General features: G+C 41.0%; 1 long non-coding RNA gene across 1 annotated transcript; it reads left to right on the top strand.

The window, feature by feature from the left end:
- The first annotated feature begins 618 nt into the window (after window positions 1–618).
- On the top strand, window positions 619–14,943 carry LOC111224468. Its single transcript, XR_002665224.1, has 3 exons — window positions 619–852; window positions 3,125–3,340; window positions 14,591–14,943. It is a non-coding gene; the product is annotated as an uncharacterized LOC111224468 (long non-coding RNA).
- The last annotated feature ends 1,135 nt before the right edge of the window (window positions 14,944–16,078 follow it).

The raw sequence follows: 16,078 nt of genomic DNA, 5'->3' as shown, positions 1-16,078 counted from the left end.
CGTCTTGTGATGTGTTAGTTTATGAAAACTTTTCTCTAGATGATGCAGTGGTAACCAGGATAAAGTCATATAGCACTGGTTATTGACATATTGCTTTACATTATAGGTAAAAGGCATAAAAGACTTCACAAGGATTTTCTTTCACAATGATAATATTCAGCTTTTATAAATTGAGATCTACAGAATCAAAAAAAAATCAACTCTTTTCTAGTCTTAACGACCACAACTCATACACCAATAGTGCACCGGGCGCCAATTTTGGGTTCAGTATCAGAGATGAAACCACCAACCTTCTGATTAGCAGACAACCCAATGGACCACCTGAGCCACAGCCATCCCAAAGTATTGGACAGAAGTGACACGATGGTGTATAATATTAGTGAAAAATTGACACGACCCAGCTCACGTAATCCCCAGTAAAGCACCACTGAAACAGTAAAGATAAAGTGAATATTGATCCTTTCTGTTGTAATGCTCTCAGTCCTGAGAGGCAGCTTTTCATTTCTGCTATCTGACATCAAGGTTCATGGCAGCAGGCCTCATCTTGGCAGCACTGCCAGCACTGAGTCCCAGGATTTCCCCAGCTCACCGGATGTTACTCGGATATCATTGGCCAGGACATTGAGTACTGGGAATAAATGGAATTCCACAAAGTTCAGCATCTGGACGGCACTCTTAAGTCCTTTAAATAGACCGGCTCTCTCTTCCAGTTCTGCTTGGCTCCGCTCTGATACAATCTGGATTCTTGAGTGTTTTTACTCAGCACTCTCTGGCATAAAGTGGGATGATGTTTGAAAAGCAAGATTATTGAATAACAACACACCGGGCGCACCTTCACAAACTCACAGGCACGTAAGTTGTGCGTGGATACATGTGGGCTTGCAGAGTTCAGCATGTGAGGGCTTTTTCTTGCTGGTGGCTGTATTAATGAGTTAGCAGATGTGAGAGGTGATGGAGTCACCACTTAGAGGCAGGTAGTGGTGAGCGGGGTGGCAAACATTCGTCCCATCATTCGCTCCATATGACAGGTCGCCAGGCTTTAGCCTGCTGAAGCATGAGACCAGCAGGAATCTGGGTTAAAGAATAATAGCAGCAATATTGAGTTGTTTTTTTTTTTTTTTTCTCTCTATTTCCTCTTGCACTTCACTGGCTGGTGGTAAATGACGATCCACAGATGACAAGTTGAGTCTTATCTATTGCCTCAGCAGAAAATTTGAAAGGAAGATGACTCAAATGAATGCGCTGTGGAAATCACAAGTCTTACTGCATGCCTATTGTGCTAATGTTGCTCTTTCTCCACGTTTTTGCTTAGAAATGTCACGCGTTGCATCCTCACTTGGAAATGACTCATCATCTCCTCAAAATAGGACGTGGTAGCTTGTAAGTGAGGGATTTGTGCCACATCATAGTGATGTGTTTTTATTGATTTACTTTATTGAGTTTCATTTAAGTTATGAAAACTCCCAAGTATTGATTTTCTTCAGAGCATGTGATGACATCTTCCTGGCTTACAGTCCAATTTTTTTTTTTTTATCAACTTATCCATGCGTATTGTAGAAACTGCTGTGAGTTCATGAAGTTGCACGTTAGCTAATGTATTTGCAGTGTGAAATGGTGGTGGAAATGTTTCTGATCAAGTCTAAATGTAGATATCTAACATCCAACTAAATTTTGAATGGTAGTCAAGCACAAGACCACAAGCACAAGACTGACTGTTAACTTTTAAATTTGATTTATCAGCTTAGGCCAAGCTCCCACCCCTGGATCAAAAGGATGTTTTCACAGTTATAAAATCTTGTGTTGTGGCCGACATGAGTTTTTCCAGCTTTACAGTTATAGATTGTTGCTCCATACGATTGTGATGGAAACAGAGGAAATATGCAGGTATAAAACAGTATCGTCTGCATACATACGGGAAACCTCTTCATGACATGATAAATGCTGACGTCAGGCTGCTCTATCAGAGTTTTCTGTGAAGATTTCAGGTCAAATTTTGCTGCAGTTAACTTCTATTTTGAGCAGTTCTACCTCTTTGAATAACAAAAGACTCAAGAAAGGAGGAAAGACAGGATCTCGATAGAGCAAGAAGATCGATACAAACATCCACACTGGTTACCTCAGATGAACTAAAATGACAAAACAGTAGACTCAGGGAAATTCGAAACACTCAAAAAAAAAAAGAACTTTATCACTGGCATGTTTCTTTACCAGGAACACCGTGAATGAGGTAAAATGCCTACTTCTACTTTCCAGCTGTAATCTTCCCACACAGATAACGTCCTGTCTGATAGGAAGTTAGGAAATCAGTGACGGAATAATGGACTTTGTGCCACTAAACTACAAAGTAAGAACACTGTAAGGTGTGCAATGTTAATGTGTTATCTGTTTTGATTAGGCTCTTCATTTCACAAACTGTGCTGTACTGTGCAGATTATGCACAGTTGCATCACACCCTGCCCCCCTTGTTAAACATTGGACGCAAACTTTCCGCAGTAGGAGATGTGTTTATCCTTGGAAATCAAGTCGTCATCGTCATTTTGTGGTCTTCAGTCAATACTTGGAGAACGCTTTGTTTCTGGACCTCATCCAAATTCTTGGTTTTAATTAAGCCACTCATCACTCTCACGCCTCATAATTCTCATTTGGACCATTAGAGAAATTAGATGTTATTTATGTAACATGCTCTCCATGCATTGTGCACTAGTTGCTTCAAGCACAGGGTACGGTCATCCATCTTATTATGAGGCTGAAATATCTCCTGCCTCATATCAGAGCTACTCATAATTATTTCTCCACATTGCTTTTGTTATTTGGAGAGGTTACCTTATGTCAAACCTTTCTCTCTTTGGCGGCTATTATGTAATTTGTCTATTAGCACAGGAAGGGAGACACTGTGAAGTACTGACCTGAAACACAAGTGCACAGTAATTAATTTTCCTTTCTGATTCTCTGCTGTTCCCATCATCCTAATCAGCATTTCATTCAGTGCACTCAACACAGCACAGGGCTTCAGAAACTTCAAAAACCAACTCGGAAAAAAAATCTGCATTTGTTGCTTGTGATTTTGACACATCCTGTAAGACGCAGTTGTTAATGCACGTCCATCTGACACTGCTATTGACAGGCGTACTCCCTGGCTGACCAGATGTACGTCCAGGTGGCCTGATAAACCAAGCATAGCAGAGAGACGCTATCGACGCAGTGTTTGGATAGTTGTGGGATGAGAGGAGCGCACAGAGATTACTGGCTCTCTCCGGCCAAAGATTAGCCAATGATGAAGCTGCTTTGCCCTCACGCTGTTGGAAAAGGTTGGACCCCCCGATGGTGCCCCAGAATGCTGGTACAGTATTGCGTGTGGCTGCGATACTTCATTGTGTAAGCTTTTTCCTCCCTGCAGAAACATGTTTGCTTTTGCTGGTATGAACACTTTGTACAGAGTCCCGGGCCAAACACAAGCACGTTCAGTAATTTCCGAATTGTGTCACTAATGACCAGATTTATCCTGTGTTGTTGTTGGATTTTAGTCACTCATGAAAAAACTTCTGCTTTTTTTTTCTTTTTTTTTTTGTTTGTTTGTTTTTTTTGTCCTGCATGAACATGAAATCTTTTACAAAGTCATCTGCAGCACAAAAGTGAGGTTTTTGAATATGATAAAGATTCATTTAAATCTAGTGGTAGTCAGAGATGTATGTATTTACTTCACTTGCAGATTGTTTATCATGATTATGAATGTATATTTTTAACCTGTGGTTTTTTGTCAGACTTTTTTAAAGATGACCAGGTTTGCCACCAGCAAACGACAAAATCCATGAACCTGAGAGACAGACAGACCTATTCACACTAACAGAATAGAGGACAAGAACATGTAACAAATTCACCGTGACTAATGCCTCTGTGAGTAATCCAACATGCTGTCAATCATTACTCACACAGAGAGCACTGTCTCCGCTCTCATTGGTCTGAATGTGGCCGTGCTGTGCGCTTCTTCAAAGCATAGTCCCGTGACTCCCATCCTGAGGCGAAAGAACGGGGCAGAGTTGTGTGTGTGTGTGTGTGTGTGTGCGTGTGTGTGTGCGTGCGTGTGTGCGTGCGTGCGTGCGTGCGTGCGTGTGTGTGCGCAGTAGAGGAAGAAAGGCAGGAGTGTTTTCGCCAGGGTCACGGCCAAAGACCCGGTCACCCTACTTTCATGTGTCCCTGCTCAGGGACGGTAAACGAACACAGGACTGAGCACAAGTTATGGCTGCTTTACACACGGCTGTGTTTTGAAGCTGTGATGCAACAGCAAGAGGCTGCAAAGTCAGTAACCGGTGGCAACATCCGCTCTGCTTCTGTCTTCCATCACTGTAGTGTCAGCTAAAACTTGAGCATCTGTTTCTGATCCTCAGATCAGTTAAACTACCTCTGTATATTTATGGTAAACAGATGACATCAGTGATTTGTAGTGTGCTGTGTATATATATTTATTTAGTTATGACTAATTGGGTGAAAAAGATTCTTTGCGCATCTTTAAAGGTCCCATATTTTACACTTTTCCTGTATTTTATTTGAAGCATTGATCTGTAAGAAGATATATTTGTGGTTTAAACTACCTAAAACTATCTCAGTGTAGTATTACATCTCTTCTCTCAGGATTCTCTCTGGAGCTCTAGTAACAACAGATCGGTGAGCCAATCGGAAGAGAGGAGGCTCTGAGCCTCTCTTCTGATTGGCTCACTGTTTTCTCTGTGATCGAATAAAAATATAGCAGATTTCAGGTAAACACTCAGAGAAACCAAATCCTGCAAGGATGGATGGTGGGTCCAGATGGGCAGGGCTTGGGGCATGGCTGAGAGCAAGACTACTTTGTTGTGACATCACAAAGTTACAGACATCCTGACAGCTTGTTTTAAGGCTCAGTTTCTGAATACAGGCTGTGTGCATTTCTCTGTGGACTGAGTGATTTGATACTTTTACAGTATTGATATAGAGCCTAGACCTGACACCTACCTTTATACTAAAAAGGACCTTTAGTAAAACTCAGATCATGTTATTGTTATCTATACACACAAATGTTCAGGTTTTCACGAAGGAAATAATTATGAGAACTAGAATATTGTTTCTAAATTTCTTCTTTCAGAGAAAGAATGCAAGGAAAGAGGAGAGATGCAGCTGTAGTGTGTGTGTGTGTGTGTGTGTGTGTGTGTGTGTGTGTGTGTGGGGGTGGGTGGGTGGGAGGGAGGAGGTGTCGGGGTGGTTGCGCAGAAACAGCACTAGAGGCCTGAGAGGGGAAGGAGAGAGCCCCGGTTACTGAGTAACCCGGAGCAGCAGTCCCATGCTCACCTTTCCCCTAATAGCCCTTCACCTTCCGAACCACGTGAAGTGGGCCTGTATGCTGACTCCCCATAGTGTGCACTCTAACACACATGCACCAAGGAAGCTTAGTCAGTGACAGAGAATCACAGTGCGCACACACATACACACACACACAAACAAGAGTGTAAGTAGAAGCAACACACAAGCAAAATAGTAGCAGCTTAAAGGTGGAATATGTGTGTGACATAAAATGACCAGAATACACTGCATCTGTTCAGATGTGACTTGTTGGTCAGTTCTAATGACTCAACACTTACCTCACTGTGCTGAGATTTCTGGGGTTTAAAACCCACTTTCACATTTAAATTTCCACACGCTTCAGGGCCCTGACACACCGAACCTTTGGGTGCCATGGGCCCATGTGTGGTTGCATGTAGTGTTTGCAATGTGCTTTTCTCAGTCCTCACCAACAGCCACTGGCAGATTGAGCATTGTGACTTGAAGTTGGGGGCAGGTGGCATTAGCATTTAGAGAAGTTTCTCCATGTTACACCATCACCTTAACTTTTTCCACAAGCAGAAGACCACAGGCTGACAACACTGTTACAAAGCAAACCTTTATGTTGCCAGATGCATCTTTTTTCTTTTTTTTTTTTTTCAGATGGATTTGCAATTGGTATTCTGAGTAAATGACATGACTGTTTAGACTGTGGTTTGCTGGTTTGTTTTTTTCATCTTTCTGCATGTTTTTTGGAGGACACATGCATGACTACTGACCGGTAATTTCCGCTCATGCGGGCACAGAACGCACAAGCACGTTAGCAGTTAACTGGTCGTCAGCTGCAGCGTTTGCTGTGTGCTCAAGTGCTGCTTTTAGCCCAAGATCTGTGGCGATGCATTATGTCTATGTTGGTGTCAGCCAGCGCTAGTTCTACCAGATTGACTACGTCTCAGTTTTGGAAAACAATCTCCAGATACTGTTTTCAACTTTAAACTGATAGATTGTCATGGGTGACCAAAATCACAAAACATTACAGCTCACTAACAAACCTGACAGGCAGGATTATCACTCCAGTCACTGTGTTTTTTTATATTCTCCTTCACGGATTTTCCACCCAGCTAACTAGCTAACACGTATTTTGACGTATTTGACTTTATGATATGTTTCACTTACAGGCCACTGTACGTCGTACAGGTAGAATGGTGCTGTTGCAATTCAGTAGTCACTGGCAGAGTTTTCAGAAAGGCTTATGCTGCTTTAAAGTAAGACCCGGCTGAACTTTTCAGAGCACAGACTACAGTTGAATATGGCTGGTGTGTGGGAATGTGTGTGTGTGTACCACTGTGTCAGCAGAAAGCCACTCCTTCCCATTGTAGCAGCTGAATGAGTAAGATGTCAATGGAAAGTATGAGTCACTAGACCTACAACTCACAACAATAATATTTAGCATGAGCGGGGAACTTGGAGTCGTCTGCTGAAGGTAGATTGGTGATTAGTGGCTTTATACGCAGACTGGGAGTGGCAGTGACAAAACTGCTGGCCTGACATCATTAATCCGTCCCAGCCCACACACTCTCCATGCCAGACTGGTAAGGGAGGTACTGGCTGAAAGACGGGCTGCTAATTCAGGCCAGGGTGAGGAGCAGAACCAGAGCGATCCAGATCAGCCACACTGAAACCTTCGCCCTCATCATATGGGTGTGACTGGAAGCTTTTCTGGTAATGCCCCGTCTCAGTGAGAGGAAAAAAAAAAAAGGAGTGTGCTTTCTCACACTACAGAGTGCATTCTTCTAGGTCATTACATTCTTTGAATAAATAATGAGTGACAAAACTGCCATGCCAATATACAGTAGAAATATGTAAAAATGTAGCTCCGGTAAAAGTTTTGTGTTTTATGGAGATCAGGATAAATTAGCCGTGTTATTGAACTGTATTATGGAGTCTGCATAAGGAACGTCATTATGTGACTCAGCTGAAAGCTCTGAAACATGTCATTTGTATTTTACTAGTTTGGAGGGAAAAAACAGGAGATAAAGTTTTGCATCATCGTGTGAAAGTACAATATTTCAAAGTTTTGTTGTGGAAGCTGTGAGGCTGTTTTAATGTCAATAAGCACAAAATAACTCTCAAGAAACAGGATAGTGGCTTGAGTTATTACACCTAATACAAAATATGAGACTTTTAAAAGTATCTGAAATCTTTTCATTCATGTTGTGACATTCTCTTCGTGGTTTATCAGCCTGCTCTCACTTATACAAACTGCTGTGTCGTTTATTTCCACATACAAACGAAAGTGGAACAGCATTCATAAAAACACATACCTCCACATGTCTGAGATCCAGATTATTATCAGGATCTGCACCAAACTGTACAAAGTCATAGATCTCAACACCATTAATATGTCTGAAATTTTACATCAAGATCCATATATTATTTGCTGAAAATTGAAGGAAATGTAAATGTCTATTTTGCAATGTTTAGGAAAGGGAAAAAAATTCCTTTATGGTTTAATGGTTTCTTCTCTGGCCCATGACCAACCCCTCCACCAAGTTTGGTGCAAATCAGTTCAGTACTTGTGTACTGCGTAATCCTGGTGACAGACAGACAGACAGACAGACAGACAGTTGAAAACAGCCACCTTGTCAGCGGTAACAAAACAAAAAAAAACTGGACCTCACAAATGACCAAATGCATGACTGTCAGCTGTAGCTCTGCCTCAGCTGCTCTTCTCTTGTTGTCACAAGAAAAGAGCAGTAATAATTATACACTGAATACTGCAGAAAAATCTTTATTATCTAAAAATAATTTGTAAAACTCAAATCCCATGACAACAAACAAGAAGCGAAATGTGCCTTGTGGGCCAGTTGGAACGTAGCAGTCGAGAGAAAACTTTTTGATTCATCAAAGCCTCGCAGTGTTCTTGTTTTGGAAAAATGACAGAATTATATATAATTTTCTAAACTTTTATACTGCACGTGTTTTTGTTTCTTGTTTTATTGGCCTTTCTTACACGCGCACCATGTGAGGTAAACACTCAAGTATTTATGCTGTACACATCAAATTGAGTAATCATTCAAATTTACAAATCTGCCAGTGAATCACGACTGCATCAAGGCTGAAGCTCAAGTTCGTGGTGTTGACTCAGAAAATGAATCATGGAACCTGCGGAGAGCTCAGATCATCTGAGCAGCTGTCCCAACAAGCCGGGGGCCGGGGCCAGATCGGGCCCTGTTTTCACTGAGGGGGGGGTGGAGAGAGAGATCTGAAAACTTTCCACAGAATGCTTTTTTAAACGGTCACTTTCAAATCATGGAAGCAAATCAAATCCATGCAGAGAAAACAAGCCTTGGTATTTAACCTGAGCGCACAGACGCAAAGAAAGGCTGTTATTTTGGAATGACTGGCATGGTGGGTAAACTCTCCAGCCATTTCCTCCCATTCATTCGCCAAAAGGTCTTGACTTTCTCTTAAGTGATATCTTGGCTCCAACACATGAAATGCTACAGACGGATCAAGAAGTAGGAAACTGTTTTTGACCTGAAATAGGAAATCACAGTAGGAAGTCAGATAAAAATTCAAGAATGGAGGATCAGGCCTTCACAAAACACTTTTCCACTTCACTGCATTGTGATTTATGTGGATTTGTGCTGTTTTTGCCTTTGCCTGAGTTCAACATCCGTAAAGGCGACATGCCAAATTATTAAAAAGATCTGACTTCAAAGGTTTTTACTCACAACCCTCATTTTTATTCAACTTTCATGAACCTGTTGGGCAAAGTCTGCTCCTCTCTAAGAAAGGAACATGGTCACTGTGTTGTGCTTATATTGCTAAAACTTTGCAAAAAAAAAAAAAAATCCAGTATTTGACATTGTGAGTCCAGATGCCAGTTTCTAATTACATTTTTTTTTTTTGTGTGTGTGAGATGAAAGAAAAAGTTGTTTTGAAGGTATAAATTATGGTTGTCGTGGAAACAGTGTGTGATTTTAGCTTGGCGCTCTCATACGTGGGTGGCCCAAGCATGTGAGTCAGCGAAACAGATCACTCGGATTGCATCTGCTGTCACGATATGAGCGAGATCGTGAACTCTATCTATTTTTTTTTTATTCCCTGAAGAGCAGCCATATGGTCGAGCCTCCTCTCTCCGCTGGTGCAGCCCCCAAACTGGGTTGTCTGGTTCCATATTGTCCAGGTTACAGCTCGAAAGATAGAGAAACACACAACGGAGTCAGATGAATCAGGGGCAGGAATGTGCTGCGTTATGCAATAACAATAAACAATATAATCACCATGAACGCATTTGCAGCATCAGTCTTTTGATGTAGTAAAAATTGAACTGCTCTATGAAATATGAGGAGGTGGATCCAAGTCCAAGTAAAACTGTATGTTTTCATACAGTCGTCAAGAATCTGTGCTGCTGCATTGTACTTTCATCTGATGTCATTCTTCTTTAGATACAGTATCTGAGAAAATAATTTGATATAATTTTTTTTTTCATTCAGTAGAAGTGGCATTTTTCATTGATTGATTTATTGATTCATTCAACCACCAGCCAACCGTGCAGAGCTGTTCACTCAGGATTCAGGACAGTAAATTACATGTTGCAGTCTTAAAGGAATAGTTTGGGAAACACACCTAGTCGCTTTCTTGCCCAAAGCTAGATGAGAAGGTTGACACATTATGTAAGATTGACATTGTCATAATCCGGTAAATATGAATCTGGATCCAGCTGTTAGCCTGTTAGCTGAGCTTAGCAATAGACTGTAAACGTAGAGAAACAGCTCTGTCTAAGAGTAACAACATCCACCTTCTAGAGCTTCTAAAGCTCAAGGCTCCAGTTACATACTAAACGGACCAAAATGAGAATGGTGTCAATGTTTTTATGTCATTCTCAACAAGAAAGTGAATGGCTGTATTTCTCAGTGGGTCAAATTTGATACAAAAAACAACATAAAAAAGAACACACAAAGCTGTAACTGACTAAAAGCATACAACAGACATCGAACCAATAATCAATATTTAAATACAATACAGCAATACAATACAATATAATACAGTGGGTTAAAAAAAAGCCTATGATAACCTAAAATATCTATAGCCACTCAATTCAACATTTGCAGGTGCTGGTATGAGAGAGAGAGAGAGAGAGAGAGATTCCATTAATATGTTAATATCAGCTAATGTGACTGATTTTCCTCTGCTGAGCTCAGATTTGAAATTAGGAACCTCAAGATCAAGAAAGTCTTAAATGTGGGTTTAAAAGCAGTCAGTACTACAAGACAGTCTTCACTTTCTTTAATCACACATAATATATTCTATTTAGCTTCAAATCTCCATCAAGGAAATCTCTTGGCTGACAGAATGTGAAGGAAATAAGAGCCTGCTGGAAGGCCTGTCACCTTTCTTCTTTCCTCTAGGCAGTGAAAAGCCCGGGCCACAGAGGAGCTCAGGGAGTCAAACAGGCAGCTAGGTCTTCCACCTGCTCCCCGGCACAGGGACCCATGGGAGCAGGTCTGGATCACTTGCATGCAGTGCTTTGGCCCCAGGAGATGCTAGGCTACAGAAGGCCCTGTCCAGACTTGCCGGCTTACATTCAAAGCGACTCCCACCGTACAGGTCAGGCCTGTTTTCTTCTGTCTAGCCTGGAGCCTTGTATGGGGCAATTAGCAAACTTTCAAGGATGAATATAACATTGGATTAACTGTAACACCTGAGCCACCGCCGCACTGTACGTGCTCCCGTGTGAAATGTTGGTGTTGTGTGTTCTACTTTTTAAGGTTTCTGTTTGATTTTTGTCAAGTAGATACTGTAAGTGCTCATGTGACAATCTGGCAGATGGAAAGTGGATGAGTAATAATTCAGATGATAATCACCACCAAAAAAAATTAAAGCTCAAATTGCTTCCAAATGCTGTGTGAAAACCTCACAACTTTTCAAAATAAAACTTCATGTTAGGCTACACTATTCAAATATTAAGAATTTATATAACCTTTGTTTACTGACTCAATAATATTTATAACTACAGACTTGATGACTGAATAAATGCTAATGAATTCATACTTTTTTAAAACGATCCATCAGGTCTGTAAATGTAATAGCATGTAAGATTTACATCAGCCAAAGATATTCACCACAAGCTGTCAATTTAACCACTTTTTTGCGTTTCTATTAACACCAATAAATCCATTTGTTACGTAACATTATAGAGTTATTTGGAGTTGCAGGTGTCAGATAAAGGGATCACTGCGTTGAATACTATGAGGTGCTCATCGAACAACCACTTATGACCAACAAGCTATAAAACAGCCTCCACATGCCTCCCTGGATCCTGTCTGGCAGTGTGCACAGCACAAGCCTCCCACTCTGTCAAAATCCACCTGGTGTTGTATTGTAGCTCCCAGGGAGGCTCAGGCCTCTGGGGACTAATAATGTCTGTCATGCATACTGTAATAGCCCCACAAATCCAAAGGTGAGAGGCATTAGCGAACAGTCCTGACAGATCCTCGCGCAGCTCGTGCAAGAGTGTGGCTGCGTTACACCAGGCCTGTGGGCATCAGCTGGGAAAACAAGCCGAGACTGATAACAGATCAGGCCCACATTCCATCCTGGGCTGTGCTGAGGGACAAAGCAGACCACCAATTCTCACACGCAGTGATAGCAGTTAGCGTGGGAGTAAGGGTGAGGCCTAAAGAGGTGCAAGGTTGGCGGCATTTCACAGAGCTCCTCTGCTTTCATACGTATCTCATGTCACAGCCAGGTTGCGCACGGCCATGTGAATGCTTCCGTGAGAGGGGAAAACAAAAACATAAATCTCAGTGGCTTTATTCTGTGTCAGTTTTGGGCTAGTCTGTTTTTAATAATGTGAGGAATGGCTCGGCACTGTAAGGCCCAGGTGCTGACAGACCTCCCGCCGCGCTGAGCAGGCTCTCCGGGTCCATGCTGCGCAGGCCTGGCTGGGCCCGGCTGGATGGCTGAGTGCAGGTTGCCCAGCAGGCTGTGTTGTCTCAGCCTTCAGCCAGGGATGATAGATGGAGCTGGAAATGCTCCCAGAGAGGGGGTGAGCACATGTGTGGCAAGACGTGGCAGGTGGTGAGCGCTGACTTGACAGCAATTAAATGTACAAATCTTTGATTAAGCTCATGGGAAGGCAGTCATTAGCAACACTGAATCGGCTCTCCCACAACACTTACACACACACGCATGCACAGCCGCTCTTACTCTCACGAATAGACACACACAGACACACATTTTTCATCCTGAGTAACACTAACACTGGTTTCTGATGTGCTTGTGTGCAAAGCACTCATATTGTAATATTGCCATTAAGAGATGATCCTAAATTAATAGATATTTCAGTACCACTTATTACACCTATACAACTAATTAATTAGCTTGTTAACATTTTATAAATCATGTATAAGCTGTTATAACACATTAGATTAAAAAAAAGGGCAACAGTGACCTGTTGCTTGCCAAATAGTGAGCCTACATTTATCTGTACTGTTAAGCCTAATATGGCATTCGTTTCCTAGCTTTCTTTGTTTTCTCCATCATCCAGCACTTGTACCTGCTGCTTCTTCACATATTTGTTAAGCTACTAGCAATTAACCACCGTCAGCATCATAATGGTCTAAAAGTTTCATTTTTGCAGATCAAATTATCAAATTATCAAGTTATCTTGTCAAATTACCAGATTCATACTCGAAGGCCTTGGCAATATTGTTTACCATGACATTTATTAATGAGTTACTAGTATTTATAACTGGTAAAAGGGAGCTTTATTGTAACCCATCATCATTTATTAATGAGTTACCGTAAGGCTCCCTTGTACCAGTTATAAATACTAGTAACTCAAAAGTGGTGATGTGTTTTACACTTTACAATAAGGCTTTCTATATGGTAATAAATCATTAGAAACATGAGTAGTAAGCATTAACTCGATCTTGTCAAATAGTGAGCCTGCATCAGTGTATGAAAACTGTGTTATAATTTATAACCCTAACCCTTATAAAATGTTAACAACCAAATTAATAATCTAGTTGTCCTTTATAGGGGTAGTCGTATGATAAAGTGGTATTAATATTTCTATAGGTTCTGGTCAGAGATTAAACATTTAAACGTGCTTTTACATTTAACAAAAATTTGAATGTTGCTGAAGATAACCAATCTTTAAAGGGCTTTTCTCTCTTCATAATTATAGCTTCCATGCCCACTGTTGTGCCCACTTACTGCATGTTGTTACATCAGTGACGGAGCCAAACATAAAAGAGCTTTACAGCAGAGTTCGATAGGGCAGCAGGAGTGGTTAGACTGCCAGTTAAAAGCAATTATCTAGGCCACTTGTTTGAACTGAAACCAAAAATGAAATGTTATTTTCATCTGTTGCATTGTAAAATATTATGCACACACGGGTATGATAAGTTCAGTAGCTCAGCATTAAACCATTACTTTTCTGTTTTTTTTTGTTGTTTTTTTTTGGAACTTTGAAAGAAGTGCAAGAACTTCTCAATAAGTTGTTTGCCTTCTGGGCTTGTTTCAAAGTTGTTTCCCATATCTCAGCAATTGACCCAGTGAATAAAATACTGTTTTAATTGATATGAATGATGATGTGAATGTTGGCCAAGACTATGACTATCTGTTTTAAACAAATAAATGATAAGCTAATTCTCCTGGATAAACTTCTAATGCCTCATACAAATATCCTCATATGACGTGGTGAATTCTAACTGTGAACTCAAACAAAAAGAAATTAAAGTCCTGTAAGATTCTCTTTATCATTAGCAGAGCTCTTTACTAGGAAAACCTACATCCATGCAGCAGTCTCTCACATGAGGAAGAGGTGTCACCTTTACGTACAGTGGATCACACACCTAACAAATCCCTGTAGAGTTGTTTTCCTGTGGGACTTATAGTGGTAATTGCCATCCTCTCCCCAGCTCACTAATGAGAGCGAGGTCCTCCCCTATGCCCAGGCTGCCTATCTCACTGTCTATATCCCGTAATCCCATTGTCTAGGAAACAGAGGAATGCTTACAGCTTTTACACCTGACAAGCCTCCGGTGAATTCGATCGCCTCTCGGTTGCAACACAGAATTACTGAGCATAAATCACAGCTCCGAGCAAAGTGAGGGCCTTTAAACATCAAAGCTTTAACTGAGCTCATTCTTTTACAAAAACAACGTACATGTTTCTTGATTTTGGTGGAAAATGCTAATTAGCAACATTTTCTACAGCAGATTCATGATCTGAATGAATTTCTGATTGAAGGAGTTGGTCTTTTTTCCTGGATGTCTCATTTCAGAACAAAGCTCTTCATCTTCAGTGGCTTTTGAGTGTGCTGCTCTGCTCCTTTCATGGGAATCTGTCACCGTGGAGATGTGAAGGTGCTCCCTTACTGCCGGAGCCAGGAGAGACAGCAGCGAGTCCCACTGGACCAAATCCATCCTCAGAATTATACCAGTTGACTCTGGATGATGAGATAATCAGAGACACAGAGCTTAATGTGACACTGTTACATGACAAATCATACTACACCTGCTTCTGATTTCAAATGAAATCACTAAAATACTGAATTAACATTAAAACAGACTTGTATCCATCATGTTTAGGCAGTGTCATTTTATTCTATTCTGTAATTTTATTGAAATAAACACACTCTCTGGAAAATAGTGAATAAATCAAGTCCGTAGTACCATTCTATGACGTATTTTATATGAATTTCCCATTATTTGCTCCCCGATCCTGATGAATAGTCTACCATTCAATGCTGATGACAATATTGTAAACACCTGTGAAAGGATCCCTTTGTCCCAGAACAAATGCTTTCCTGCAGGATGCAGAATAGATTTGATGTTTCCAGAGGCAGCAACATGTGGCAGAAGAAATATTGTTGCGGTCTACGATGGGTGACTTTATTTCAACATGTTGGACCTGGGCCTTTATTACATCAGCTGCACCGGTACAAAACCCCAAAGCAGTGACAAATTGTTAACAAAGGTGTTACCAAAAAAATACGAATTTGATTATCACTTTAAAGCAGTTATAATTCATTTATTCGTAATAAGGATGTCTCAAATGAGAATGTCAAAATGTAACAATGTGAAGAGGAACTTAGCGACTAGCTGGAGAGAATTCATTTAGCTGCTACAGAGCCACAGATTTCCCTCAGGAGGTGGTGAAGACCAAAAACAGAGCAACAAAAGAGTGACTATTGGACTCCAAATGAACATAACATACTCTCCGTTGTGCACCTATAGACTTCATAATGCATGTTGAATGTGTTGCCTATTCAAACATCAAGCAGACACAGAGGTTATCGTTCATTTGGAGTCTTGTTTCTGGTCACCCAGCAAATATCCTTTTAGCTCTGTTTTGGTCTCAACAAATTGCTGAGGGAAAAACTGCATCCGTCCCTTTAGCTGCTAATGCTTAATTTGACATCTAGTTGCCAACTAGCTATTTGGCGTTTGGTGTAAATGTATGGTTGGTTTATCAGTAGCTGAAAACAGCTGCATGCTGCTGGAGACAGGGTTAATTAGTGCATCATTTGCAGGGTGTTCAGCCAAAACAATGACGTAAAAGAGGCTAAAATTGAGGGGAACTGCAGAGTTGGCTGATATTCTCTTTGAATTTGACACAATGAGCAACCTTGTTATCATTAGACATGGCATTTTTAGATATCATAAATGTAAAATATTGATAACTGGAGCTTTAAATCAGGTGCATCTCTGATCTTAGTGTGGTGTGTTACATGATTGTGCCTTCAGTGAAACGGTCTCTAACTAACTGC

The sequence above is a fragment of the Seriola dumerili genome, unplaced genomic scaffold (genome assembly GCF_002260705.1).
Source record: "Seriola dumerili isolate Sdu_G_001 unplaced genomic scaffold, Sdu_1.0 BDQW01000134.1, whole genome shotgun sequence".
In the NCBI taxonomy this organism is placed as follows: domain Eukaryota; kingdom Metazoa; phylum Chordata; class Actinopteri; order Carangiformes; family Carangidae; genus Seriola; species Seriola dumerili.
Note: the sequence above shows the minus strand (reverse complement) of the source record. Positions and strands in the feature narration are given on the sequence as shown.